This window comes from Eschrichtius robustus, chromosome 21 (assembly GCF_028021215.1).
Source record: "Eschrichtius robustus isolate mEscRob2 chromosome 21, mEscRob2.pri, whole genome shotgun sequence".
NCBI lineage: Eukaryota > Metazoa > Chordata > Mammalia > Artiodactyla > Eschrichtiidae > Eschrichtius > Eschrichtius robustus.
The window spans coordinates 13,446,872-13,461,330 of NC_090844.1; positions in this window are offsets into that span (position 1 = coordinate 13,446,872).

The window sequence follows — 14,459 nt, forward strand, 5'->3', positions numbered from 1 at the left end:
ACCTTAGACTAATCCCTCACTTAAAACATGAGATTCTGTCATAGGATTATAGTCTAAGGTATTGTATTGGAGTTTTCTATAGATTTGGAGAAAAGAATCCTAAAACCTGAAATGGTTGCACATTGCTATTTAATAACGTTTTCTACAAGCAAGGGGCTATTTTGTACAGACTGGTGTGGAGGGATCCTGCAAGGTGTAAACGGAGGGAATTGATTTCATTACCTGTGCTGCCCCCTAGTGGTGGAGGTAAAAAGGCACACCCAGGACAGGGCACAGGCATTAGGGCCTCCAGGAAACAGACATGAGAATAGACAATTACCCATCATTAGAAACAATGCTACAATAACCTAGGTTTTGTCCTCCTCTTCAGAAATTAGAATAGCATCCATATGATTATGAATAAACACCTTTTATGTACAAGCACTGGAAAATCACATTTTAACCTTCAACACAAGACCATGGAAAGATGTTTTAAATATTCCAAGTATTATTCAGCAAACATTTATTGAAATGAGCCATGAGCCAGGCACTGTTCTAGGCTCTTGGGATAGAAAGGTGAATAATACAGAGTTTTTGACTAAAAGAACTCACAGTTCTTGCCCCAGAATGAACAATCAACAAATCATTACACAGTGTGATGTGCACGATAATAGTATAATATTTTTCATATTTTCCCTCTAAACAACAGCAATTCAACAAAATGTAAATGGAGGAGTACAGGGATACTCTCTTCCCTCGCCTAATATCTGAAACAAACCTTCCATATCTGCCACTCCAGGCTCCTCTTTTAAGATGCAAACACCCAAGAAGGCTGATGTCCTTGTCAAAGCCTGAAGTCAGCCTGAGGTCACAAGATGCAACTTTCAGCAGATAATTTTCCCCATCTTCCATAAACTTTTAAATGTAGTCTTTGAAGACAAAACAAAACAAAAAACAACAACCAAAAAAAAAAACCCAAAAAACCCCACTTGCCTACTAGTCACATTTTAAAAAAACACCTATTAACTTTATCACTTTATTATTTTTCCAGTATCAGTGTAGAAGCAACAAATTGTCTTTTTACAGTAATATTATTAACAGCATCAAACATGAGAGATATCAGGGAAGAAAAACTAACTTGCTAGATATAGGATTGCCAGAACAAAACAATGGAAAGGCAAAACTTTTAAAATAGGCCAAATTACAAATTAAGTAGAAAATAGTTGGAAGTGTGGTAATGAAGCAAACAGAAAAAACTTGGCAAGCAGTATTGGGAAAAGAAAATAGTGTCCAGAGCCTTGGGTGTCTTTGTCATCAAAATGGAAGATGGAAAAGAGGCAATATGCATTGATCCAACTGTGTTAACAAATTTCAGTAAAAAGCAAGTTGAGGGACTTCCCTGGTGGCACAGTTGTTAAGAAACCACCAGCCAATTCAGGGGACACGGGTTCGAGCCCTGGTCCGGGAGGATTCCACATGCCCAGGAACAACTAAGCCCGTGTGCCACAGCTACTGAGCCTGCGTCTAGAGCCTACGTGCCATAACTACTGAAGCCCGCGTGCCTAGAGCCCGTGCTCCACAACAAGAGAAGCCACCGCAGTGAGAAGCCCGCGCACCTCAACGAAAAGTAGCCCCCGCTCGCCGCAACTAGCGAAAGCCCGCGGCCAGCAGCGAAGACCCAGTGCAGCCAAAAATAAATAAATAAATAATTTTTTAAAAGTAAAAAAAAAAGGAAAAAGTTCATTGAAATATATTCATCCTCAGTAGGTAAACAAAAGGAATAATGCTTTAGATTTGGGCAAATTTGGTTTAAAATATGGAAGCAATCTTGAACCATTTAAAAAGAAAGAATCAGGCCAAAATTTAGGATTAATTTAATTGGGATTTAATTAGTAATTTAGGGGGAAATGTTACCTAAACAAGTGATAACCAACGAATGACAGGCACATTCTAAAATATCAAAAGCTAACAATGTCTTCATGTCGGTGTCTCTGAGAAAGGACTAAAAATGATAGTTTTCACTTTTAAAGAAGGTTGAATGAAGTTGGATCACAGAATCTACCTCCCTCAATACCTAATGATATAAATCACCCCAAAAGAAACAGCATAATTTCCTGGGAGTAACCAACATGGAAAAGGGTATAATGCCATGCTATAAACTTCAGAAGGAGATGTTGGTTAATGATAGAGAAAAAAATTTTTGACAAGGCTCTGCCAGGTATCAAACCTACTCTCATCAACAAAATGAGTCCAGAGCCATTGGACAGCACAGGTGCAGAGTCTAGGACCGCAAAACCATAAGGACTTCCAAGAATGTTCACTGTTGTCTCAAAATGAAAAAAAAAAAAAAAAAAAGAAAATTAATAAAAATTTCATTGCTGTATTATTAAAATCCCTTCAAATATTTTTATAGGGAAATTATATGTAATGTGAAATATGTGATCCTTTTAACATGTTTGATATAGTAAAGAACAAGAGTGTCTCCAAAATCGAAGACCTGCCATAATTTCTAAGAGGCCCTGCTGCTATTTTCTGTATTGAGAAGAAGGGAGCTGAGGGAATAGCTTTATCTTGTCATGGAGTGAAAAAAAATTGTTCTAAAGGTCAGCATTGACTTCACTTTTGCTTCAGTTATTTTTTTCTGTTAAATTCAAACAAAATATGACAACTCAAAAAAATTTTTTTTTTAATCTTGCTGGATAGGCTCAACAGGAGAGTGGAAATGACAGAAGATTAAAAATTTAAGAACAGTGACTAGAAATTACTCAATCTGAAAAACAGAGAGAAAATATATTGGGGAAAAAAAAAATGAACAGAGCCTCAGGGACCTGTGGAACAATAATAAAAGTTATACTACTTGTGTCATTGGAGTCCCAGAAGGAGAGAGAAAGAATCGGGAACTGAAAAGAACATTTGAAGAAATAATGACTGAAAGATGTAAACATATTGATTCACAGAACTGAATGAAATCCAAATCAAAGAAATCCATGCCAAGACACATTGTAATCAAACATTTGAAAACTAAAGACAAAGAAAAAAATCTAAATTCAATCAGAAAAAAATGACACATTTACTATAGGGGAACGGGCAATTCAAATAACAGCAGATTACTCATCTGAAACCGTGAACCATGGAGGTTGGCAGGAAGTGGCACAACATTTTTCAAGTAATAAAAGAAAGGAATAGGTGATGTGAATTCTGTGTCCAGAGAAACTGTCCTCAGGAAGGAAAAAGAAATAGACATCCTCAGATGAAAGAAAACTAAGACAATGTGTCATCAGCAGACCTACCCTTAAAGAATGGTGAAAGGAAGTTCTCCAGATAGAAAATGATAACAGAAGAAGGCCTGGGATTTCAGAAAGAAAAAAACAACAGCAAGGGAATGGGTAGAAATATGGGTAAATGTAGTAAGCTATCTTTCCCATGAGTTTCTGAAGTCATATTTGATGGTTGAAGCAAAAATTAAAACAGCACCTGTTTGGTGCTCAATATATGTAAAAGAAACACTTGAAAGAATTATGTTTTAAAAGTAGGGGGTAAAAAGGACCTAACTGGAAGTAAGTTTTCAATACTTCACTTGTAGTTAAACATCAAAATCAATAGATTGTGATGTCATGTATGTATATGGTAATACCTAGAGCAACCACAAAGAAAGGTATACAAAGCAATATGCTCAAAAAAAGTGAAAATTAAACAAGATGGAATCCTAAAAAAAGAGGCCAGGCACCCCACAAAAAAGCAAGAAAAGAGAAATAGGCAACAAACAGAAAACAAATAATAAAGTAGCAGACTTCAGCTCTGACATTTCAAGAATTGCTTTAAAGGGAAAGGGTCTACACATACTAATTAAAGGGCAGAGATTAGTAGAATAGATTTTTAAAAAGAAAAAGTGTAATCCAGCTACTTGCTGTCTACAAGAAACTCGCTTCAAACACAATGACATAGGTAATTTGAAAGTAAAAGGATAAAAAAAGATTTGTCAAGCTAACATGAATAATAGTAAAAGCAAGAGTGGTGCTATATTGATAACAGAAAAAAATTAAAGGGACTTCCCTGGTGGTGCAGTGGTTAAGAATCCACCTGCCAATGCAGGGGACACGGGTTGGAGCCCTGGTCCGGGAAGATCCCACATGCCGCGGAGCAACTAAGCCTGTGCACCACAACTACTGAGCCCACGTGCCACAACTACTGAAGCCTGCGTGCCTAGAGCCTGTGCTCCGCAATAAGAGAAGCCACCGCAATGAGAAGCCTGCGCACCGCAACGAAGACTAGCCCCCGCTCGCTGCAGCTAGAGAAAAGCCCGCGCACAGCAACGAGGACCCAACGCAGCCAAAAATAAATAAATAAAATAAATAAATTTATTTAAAAAAAAGTTTTAAAGGATAAAGAGGGTTATTATATAATGATTTTTAAAAATCCACCAAGGAGACATATAGACACTAAATGTGTATGTACTAAACAACAGAGCTTTAAAATTCAATTAAATGTAAAACTTTTAATCAAAATTAGCATTATAGTGATACCATTTATTCAGAATTACTTTAGTCTATCCACCCTTCCGTCATCTATCTTTCAGTCTTCCTATTTATCCGTCTATGAGCCCAGAGGGTGAACGGCATGTATTTTCCAGTATTAACGATGGTTGTTTGTAGGCTGTGGGGTTGGGAATGGTTCTTCACCATCTTCTTTGTCCTTGCTATGATCGTTGATTTTTTATTAGATGGGCACTTTTTAGAACAGTAAAGTCATAGAAATAAGTAACTAAATTAAAGTAAAATAATATGTAAATTAATTTGTTCAGTGTTTAAACTTTTTATTGACATTCTGTTAGATTCAAATTAGATTTTGGAATAGCATCTCACAGAAGACAGATGTGCTCAACTTACGTTAACGCTGCCTTTGCCTGTGGTTTAATTTAAGTAATTTGCTTTTGTAAAGGGACACAGATCCAACCTATTTTAAATATATGTAAATGCTTATTTATTTAATTAAAATGAAATAGTGTCAACTACTCATTTGAATAACGCAGAGCATCTTGATCTGTGTTCTGGGGGACCGTGTGTTATACGTGTGTGGAGATTACTGATGCTCTCAGCCATCAGGAGGGCTCAGTGGGGCCTGGGGCCCTGGGCATTTATCTTAGGCCACAAGCATTGTTGTCCATTAACCCCCATCTGCTATAGAAATGTTATTTTCTGTGCGTGCTATGATTAAAAAAAAAAGGAGCTGGGAGATTTATTACACCCTAATGCATAAGTCATATTGGTCAATGAAGGTGAAGCTTCTTCTGAATTAACAAGAAACCTCACTAATATTTATGCCAATTTAAATATAATTAAACAGAGCAATTGATTATTAAGTAAAACAACCCATTTGAATTGCAGAATTGTAAGGTCATAGGTTACATTTCATAGATCATAGCAATAATCTATCATTAAGACAAGAGCCAAGAACATCCAAGACATTATTAAAGAGGAAAGAGAAGAAATTTACCCTGCCAAACATCCGAACTTTTATGAAGCTACAGCAATTAAGACAGTGTGGTATTGCTACAAAGATAAACAAACTGACCAATGAAACTGGCCCATGAAGGAGAATACAGAACTCCCAAACAGTCCTCACATATTTAATCTTTGATATATGATACAGATGGCATGGCAGATCAGCAAGGAAAGGAGGGATTTTTCAATAAGCACAACTAGAAAAAAATGGTTATTGGTATAGGGAAAAAATAAAATTATAGTCCTAACTCCCTCTATATACAAAAATTAATTCCAGAGGATCATTCTTTTTTTTTTTTTTAACATCTTTATTGGAGTATAATTGCTTACAGTGTTTTGTTAGTTGCTGCTGTATAACAAAGTGAATCAGCCATATGTATACATATATTCCCATATCTCCTCCCTCTTGCGTCTCCCTCCCAATCCTACCCCTTTAGGTGGACACAAAGCACCGAGCTGACTCCCTGTGCTATGCGGCTGCTTCCCACTAGCTATCTCTTTTACATTTGGTAGTGTATATATGTCCATGCCACTCTCTCATTTCATCCCAGCTTGCCCTTCCCCCTCCCCGTGTCCTCAAGTCCATTCTCTACGTCTTTGTCTTTATTCCTGTCCTGCCCCTAGCTTCTTCAGAACTTTTTTTTAAATTTTTATATTCCATATATATGTGTTAGCATACGGTACTCGTTTTTCTCTTTCTGACTTACTTCACTCTGTGTGACAGTCTCTAGGTCCATCCACAGAGGATCATTCTTAAATGTCAGAAGCAAAATGTTAAAATGTTTAGTAGAAAGTAGAAGCAAGTGAGATGCAAAAATGCATTTAACCATTAAAGGAGATTAAAATTTTGGACTATAGCAAAATTAAGAAATTCTTTCATCAAACGGTGAAAAGAGAAACTATAAAATGGAAAAAGATACTTGCAGCACATAAAACCTTCAAAGCGTTAACATATCAGCACAGTTTAAGGAGCTCTTACAAATTAATGAAAAACAACAATAGAAAATTGGCAAAAGACATTAATAGGAATTTCACAGAAGAGGAAACATCTGGCCAATAAACACATAAAAATTGCTCAATCTCAGTAATTAGGAAAATGAACAATGAGACGTTTTGTGTCTATTCTATTGGCAAATATTAAGAAGTTTGACAATACCAAATATGGAGAGATTGTGGATCAAATATGAAGAGAAAGCTATTTATTATTTGGTCAGAGTTTAAATTAGAACCACCACTTTGGAAAACAATTTGGATTATCTCATGAAGTTGAGCATTCTTATACTTTACGACAGAAAAATTCCTCTAAGTATAAGCTGTAGGGAAACTTGCCCATGTGTACCAGAAGACAAAAAAAAAAAAAAAAACCCCTCACATAGTGCCATTCATAATAGCAAAAATCTGGAAATAAACCAAATGTTCATTCATAAGAGAATGGGTAAATTAACAGGAGAATGGATATAAGTTATACATTTAAAAAAGAAAAACAACCAAGCAATATGTTGCTTAAGCAATCATATATATACGATAAAACATTTTTTTGAAAGCCCAGGAATCATAAGCATAAATTCAGGGCAGTGGTTACCCCTGGGCTGGAGGGTATGAAGCAAGGAGAAGAACAGGGGTAGAACAGATGTTAGTAGATGTTAGGCCAGAGTTCTCGTTCTTGGGTTGTGTGGTGGGTTCACAGGTGATCACTGGTTTATTCAAATACACTCAAATATATTTACATAGAGGCCCAGGAACAGTCAAGGATGACCTATGAACCAAGATGTGCCATGAACCAAGGATTATGATTAATCCATTTGGTGTACTTTAAGTCATTTTAAAAACAGAGAAAAGTAAACCAACAGAAAAGAATTTTTAACAAATGGAATATTGGACTTCTTGTCATTTTCTTATTCTACAGTTCTTCATTGCCTCTTTAGCAAGGTTTTATTTTAAATTTGATTCCTCGTAAGATTTCTTACATTTGGTTCTTCAGATTTCTTTTACAAGTCTATTCTTAAATATATAGCGTTCACTATTTGTTAGTATCCAGGTGAGAAAATTCAGAATATGTGCTTTTATTTATTTTTAAAAATATTTATTTATTTATTTGGCTGTGCCGGGTCTTAGTTGTGGCATGTGGGATCTTTTAGTTGCGGCATGCGGGATCTTTAGCTGCAGCATGTGAACTCTAAGCTGCAGCTTGTGGGATCTAGTTCCCTGACCAGGGATCAAACCCGCTGCATTGGGAGTGCAGAGTCTTAGCCACTGGACCACCAGGGAAGTCCCCAGAATATGTGCTTTTAAAGGTTCAGTTCCTGCAACATGTTCTAAGTATTCATGTTTCATGTAAACTATTATTTCCTTTCCAATTGTAACTGTCGTCTAGAACACAGTGGCACTACACTTACTCTACAAGTGTTTGGGTGGATTTTTAAAGTAGCCTAAGGTAGGATTAAATGCTAGTTTCTAACAATACAGATTCATCAGTGGCCTAGCACACTAGTCTTCAGTTGCTAGTTATCTCTGTTTTTTTCCACTGAGTTGGAAAGGGAAAGTACAAACTCTGTGAAGTTAGACTATTTGTGTTACCCATAACATCTGGAGGGCTTTGTTCTTTCAGCCTTTTGCTGTTCAACTGTCACACGCAGCATCTTAGGTGAAAAGGTCCTCTTGTATGGGGATTTTCCCATAGTGCCTTGTGATGCATGAGCGCAGACCCTGCATTTAGAAGCATTTAAGTATTTTGTATATCAGTGTGACAATTAAAGGAACAAATTGTTATTGTATGTTTAGTTCCTGAAGATAAGACCACAGTGACAGTAATGAGGTCAAGACATGGTATCCAGAGAGGGTGAGACTTGGTCTTTAAGAGTGAATTCCCTTTACCTCTCTGCCATGACTCATTGACCAGAAAGTTTAGATGGAGCAATGCAGCAAATAACAAACATCCTGGTGTGTAATCACTATCGTGTGCTGCTGATACATGTGATGGTCACTAGACCTGTCTTCCTGTTGACAACAGGTAGGTTGAAAAAAATGTCTCCTTGGGGATTTTCTTGAGTCTTTAAATTGTATCAGAATGAACTTACTTAGAGTTCAGGAAGCTTGGAACACAGGTTGAATTTTAGTCTTTGGCAGATGTAGGTTAGAGTTACCGGCCTGTCCTTTGTCCTTGTAGCCTCAGGTCACCCTTGGGAAAACATCATGATGCCACTACTGATTTTGAACTTGATGGAGAGTAGGTTACTAACCCCTGTGTCTAGGGAGAAAAAGAGACATTAATGTCAAGAGTTATGAAACGAGTGGGACTGACATCTGCTTATTATGGGAGGTAGGGGTTTAAGATATAAGAACTTAGGACTTGACAGCCATATTCGTTCGTGGGGCTTGAAAAAACCCCGTCCAGTGACCTTTAGGCAATGTGAAAACTGATGAACCCAAATGTGAAACCAATATTATTTCATGATCATCCAGATCAATTGGTAGAGCTCTCTTACTTGTGAATGAAATATCACACCTCAGAGGTATTGTTATAATCCAACACAGCACCATTCAGCTCATGTCTATTCTTCCAGAAGTGCCTGAAATACCCAAAATCCTACAAATTAATATTTCATATGGCGAGAGTGCCTGTCTTTTTTAAGCTATAGATTTCATGTTAAAAGAGCTACGGGTAGGGCCAGTTTTTTGGGGTTTTTAAAATTTATTTATTTTTGGCTGCGTTGGGTCTTCATTGTTGCACGCGGGCTTTCTCTAGTTGCGACGAGCGGGGGCTACTCTTCGTTGCGGTGCACAGGCTTCTCACTGCGGTGGCTTCTCTTGTTTCGGAGCCCGGGCTCTAGGTGCGCGGGCTTCAGTAGTTGTGGCATGCAGGCTCAGTAGTTGTGGCTCGCGGGCTCTAGAGCGCAGGCTCAGTAGTTGCGGCGCACGGGCTTAGTTACTCCGTGGCATGTGGGATCTTCCCCGACCAGGGCTCCAACCCGTGTCCTCTGCCTTAGCAGGCAGATTCTTAACCACTGCGCCACCAGGGAAGTACAGGGCCAGTTTTAACACAGATCATGGCAAGTTTATTTTTCAAAATGCAATTTTGATATTTTACTATTCCTGTTAGGTAGTGGAGGCATTGTTGATGTATAGGGCTTTACAAACTGTTTACACCATCCCATAAAAAGCCCACTCGCTCTTTATGGACAAGGTATTTCAAATGTTGGAATAAAGTCTTTTAAAACTTGCTGATAAGTATTTGAATGTGAGCTGCTTCTACCCATCCTGAAAAGATGCTAGAGCATATATCTATAAGGATAACATTTTATTTACTAGAGCATATATCTATAAGGATAACATTTTATTTGAATAGATTGTCTGAATAATTACAAATATCCTTCCAGGAGAAGGATGAGCTACCTTCTTTGTCTTTAAGGTTTTTCTCTTTTGTGAGCTTGAAAAATAGGGCAGTTCTGACAGTCCTGGTGAGCTCCACTGGCACAACTGTGGAGCATGTTACTCACAGCTAATTATTCACAGAAGCCCTTCTTTGTTCCTGTGTGCCAAGCTGTGAGTTAAATTAGTGGGAGATGGAAGTAATTTTTTGGCAATACCAAGTGGCCATCGAGGGAGTGCCAAAGATAATTTGGGTACAAAGTCACCCTAATAGATTCCTAAGTATTTTCCCCCACTGAGTTTAGTGTTGTCAGAGAAGACTGGTCATTTTTTTTAAATCCAGGGTCCAATCTGGGGACAAGGAATAGCAATGACTTGTGTTAGTGACCTAGCAATTTAATCATCACAGAGGTGGTCACAGAAGGACCATTTGGACCTCACCTCCTGTGCAAATGAGACACCCTTATGGTTTTATAACCATCATTAGCCATGAATTACCTCAAAGCATAGCCAGTGCCGTTGAAAATGTTAACAGGTTTTTTTTAAAGAGGAAACAGTACTCACTTGAGGAAGAAGAGGTTCTGCTGCCTGGGTGCCCTTGGTGATCAGGTGGGTGTGGAGCGAGGTTTTTTCCTGTCGTGTTGGCTTGAGCGGGCTGGTTATTGTCTAAAAGTTTTCTGTCTTCCTAGGCTGCCCCTTTCTTTGGAAGCTTTTTTTTTTTTTTTTTTTTTTTTTGGTTTGCACCCACTGCCCTTTCTGTATTGCCAGCTTCTCTGTTATTCAATCCAGGATGCATGAGACAATAAGAAAACTCAGGGAACTCACTGCCACATCACTCCCTGTGTTCTGAGGTCACTTCCCCGTCTTCCTCCTCCTCTCCCCTTTCAGAGTTTTCTATATTTGCTTTATAATATCCGGGCTTTCTAGCAGAAGGAATAGGAAGAGTGAATTGACTCCACCTTGGTCTCTATAGTATTTTTATATCAGTTAAATAGGAATTCCATTGGAATTGAGACACACAGCATAAATTTCAGAGGTCTCTAGGGATGCACAGAGTGATCTTCATCAGAGTTTTCTCCAGTAGAAACCCTGCACCTGGGTCATTCTTTAAAAATCAACTTTTGGGAATACCCTGGTGGTCCAGTGGTTAGGACTCCTCGCTTTTACTGCTGAAGGAGCAGGTTTGATCCCTGGTCAGGGAACTATGATCCCACAAGCTGCATGGTGCAGCCAAAAAACAAAAAATCAACTTTTGGTTGGTCTAATATTTATATAACAATGAATATTTTATATACAATTGAATGCACTTAAGACTGCACTTTGATGTGTTTTGACAAATACATACACCCATGTAGCCATCACCACCATCAAGATATCGAATGTTCCCATTACCTCCTAAAATCTTCCTTCTGACCCTTTGCAGTTTCTAGAGTCCTAATCTCTTCCCCAGGCAAGTACTAATATGATTTTTCTCACTGAGAGCTTGGTTTTTTGCCTGTTCTCATCCCTTATTTAAATGGAACCTTATAGTATGTACTCCTGTCTGGCTTCTTTCACTCAGCAAGATGCCTCTAAGATTCAACCATGTGTGTGTATTGGTAGTTTGTTACTTTTTACTGGTGTTGACTATTCCATGGTACAACTATACCTCAGTTTGTGTATCCATTCACCTCCTGATGGACATCTGTGTTGTTTCCATTTGGGGCCCTTATGAATAAAGGTGCTATGAACATTCACGTACAAGTCTTTTGGTGGACATGTATCTCTGTTTCTCTTGAGTAAGCACCTAGAAGTGGAACGAGCGGCTCATATAATAAGTGTATTTTTAACTTTTAAGAAAGTGCCAAACTGATTTCACAAGTGGCTGTCCAAGTTTGCATTACCAACAGCGGGGCGTGAGAATCTGATTACTTCACATCACATCCTTGGGCTCTGGCGCGGGTCCCTGCCGCCAACATTGATGAGGATCCCTCCAAAGCCAGTATGGTTTCGGGGCGACGCTCAGCCGATGGCGCTTCTCTGTAAAGCTAGTCCATGCCCGCTCCCCACGGCCCCCCATCTTGGCTCTTTAAATTCCCTTCACTGGAGTGCTGGGTTAGGACAGACTCTGGGATCTTCTCTTGCACAACCCAGAACCACTCTTCCCATTTGACTTTTGACTCGGAGAGGTCTTTCTCAAATCTAACCCCACATTTTTTTCAGCACAGGGGAATCGTTTTTTTGTTTTTTTTTTAAACATCTTTATTGGAGTATAATTGCTTTGCCGTGGTGTGTTAGTTTCTGCTTTATAACAAAGTGAATCAGCTATACATATACATACATCCCCATATCTCCTCCCTCTTGCGTCTCCCTCCCACCCTCCTTATCCCACCCGGGGAATCCTTCTTTAAGGGAAAACTAATACTGTCAGGTGTTGTTAAGAACCTCAGCCTGAAAGAGATGTAAAAATCATTTGGAGGGGTACTAGAGACTGGTAAACCAATCAGGTTTCAGTGATCTGGATAGGAGGTAATGAACAAGATAACTTTGTAGCTGTTTTAATCCCAGTAGACCTGGAAAGATTTGCAAGCTACTTACTTTCAAAATGTGGTTTGTCTCCTGGAGCCTATTAATATTAATACAAAATTTTTTTCATTGCAAATGAGGAAAAAAGACTTTATGCAAAAGAAATATTCCTCAATTAATCCCAATAATTCAGTTTCAATTAATTTGAAAATAACTTTTACCATCTCTTTCTCTTTATAGTGGTAGTCATCAGGACATTAAATTTTATTTGGAAAATCCCTCAACCCACCCAACACTGGCTAGTATTTTTTCCATTTTCTGGTGGTCACCTACTCATTAGACCACCTACTAGGAATCCTACTCAATTGATACGTCTCTCCTTAAACAGCAGGGACATTTTGGTCAGGACATCACTGCAAGAGGCCCAGAGCAGGGGGCCAGGTGAATTTAGTCCTGTATGGGCCTTAGTTTCCCCATATTTAGATTGAGAGTATTTTAAAAAGTATATCTCAGGCCACGTGACCTGAATTCTTAGGAATGTACATTACAGCCTCAAGAAGTCTGCAGAACAGAATGGAAAGTGTCTGAGATGGTAAGAGATGCTTCCTCCAGGGCAAAGCATTTCCCAAAAGGACAATTTTCTTTCAGGGTGTGGTATCCGGAATTTTTTTGCTGTAATTCTGTAGACTACGTTAATCTAGCAAGAAGAAAAATCACCTGGTGAACTTCCAACTGAATCAAAGCTGATTCACGAGGTGTCTACCAAGTGTTAATTCCGTGCTTAGCCCTCAGCCCTCACTTGGAGCTGGGCATGACCAGGCAGGCATAGTGGGTAGAATTCTCAGATGCCCCCCCAATTCCTGCCCCCTGGTGTCCATGCCCTGTATGATTCTCGCCCCTTGAGCGCAGGCGAGACCTGGGAATATGGTGGGATTTCACTCCTATCATAGGTTAGGTTACATGGCAGAAGTGAAGGGATTTTGCAGATGTAAACTAAGGTCTCCAACTGGTTGCCTGTGAATAATCAAGAGGGAGATGATCCTGGCTGAGCCTGACCTGAGCAAGTGAACCCCTCAAAAGGGGGCCTGGGCCTTCTCTGGAGGGGGGAGATATTTGAAGTGAGAGATCCTCCTGCTGGCCTAAAAGCAAACAGCATGTCATGAACCTCCTGTAAAGGGGCCCTCGAGGCGAGGACCCAAGGGTGGCTCGTAGTTGCTGAGGGTGGTGTCCGGCTGACAGTCAGCAAGAAAACAGCCATAAGGAACCGAGTTCTACCAATAACTTTAATGAGCCTGGAAATGGTTTCTTCCTGAGTCAAACTTCCAGATGAGAACACAGCCCACTGGCACCTTGATTTCAGCTTGGTTGGCCCCTGACCTGAGGACCTAGCTCCACTGTGCCTGGACGCCAGACCACAGAAACTGTACGAGAATAAACATGTTGTTTTAAGATGCTGAGTGCGTGGTAAATGGTTTTGCATCAGTAGAAAATGAAAGCAGCAGGGACCAATCCATATTCACATTCCTGCAGCTTTCTGCAGAAGCTGCTTGCACCTTGAATTCACAGCACTAGCACAGCCGCCTTGCACGTACATACGTGCAGTGAATTCAACCTATTATGAGCTCTAGGAATCTGAGGGGAGCCATGGACGATCCCTTAGGAAATACATGAGCCTTGATGTAGGACAGAACTGATTGCTCGTGAAGTCCTAAGCTGTGTGCTTTATATGCATCCTCTAATCTTCCCAACCACACTGCAAGGATGATGTTATGGTTATAATTATTTTACGAATAAGAAAACTGAGGTTCACAGAGGTGAACGAAAATGCCCAAGGTCATGTAGTAAACGAGCAGAGACATCAGGCTTCATGACTGGATCTTGCTGACCCCAGAGCCAGTGAACTTTCAATTTCACAGTGCTCCTTCCTGTTTCTCACCTCCACTTTGTTTTTGAGTTCCTAAAAGCCACATCATCATTCGGCTTCCCAATTGCCCAACTCTGTGGCATGCTCACGCAGTTACTCCTGCTTGGAGCGATGCTTGGAGCCCAAACTCTCCTTGTTGGTCTTCTTGCTCATGTATGTTTGCTGCTACCCACACACAACAC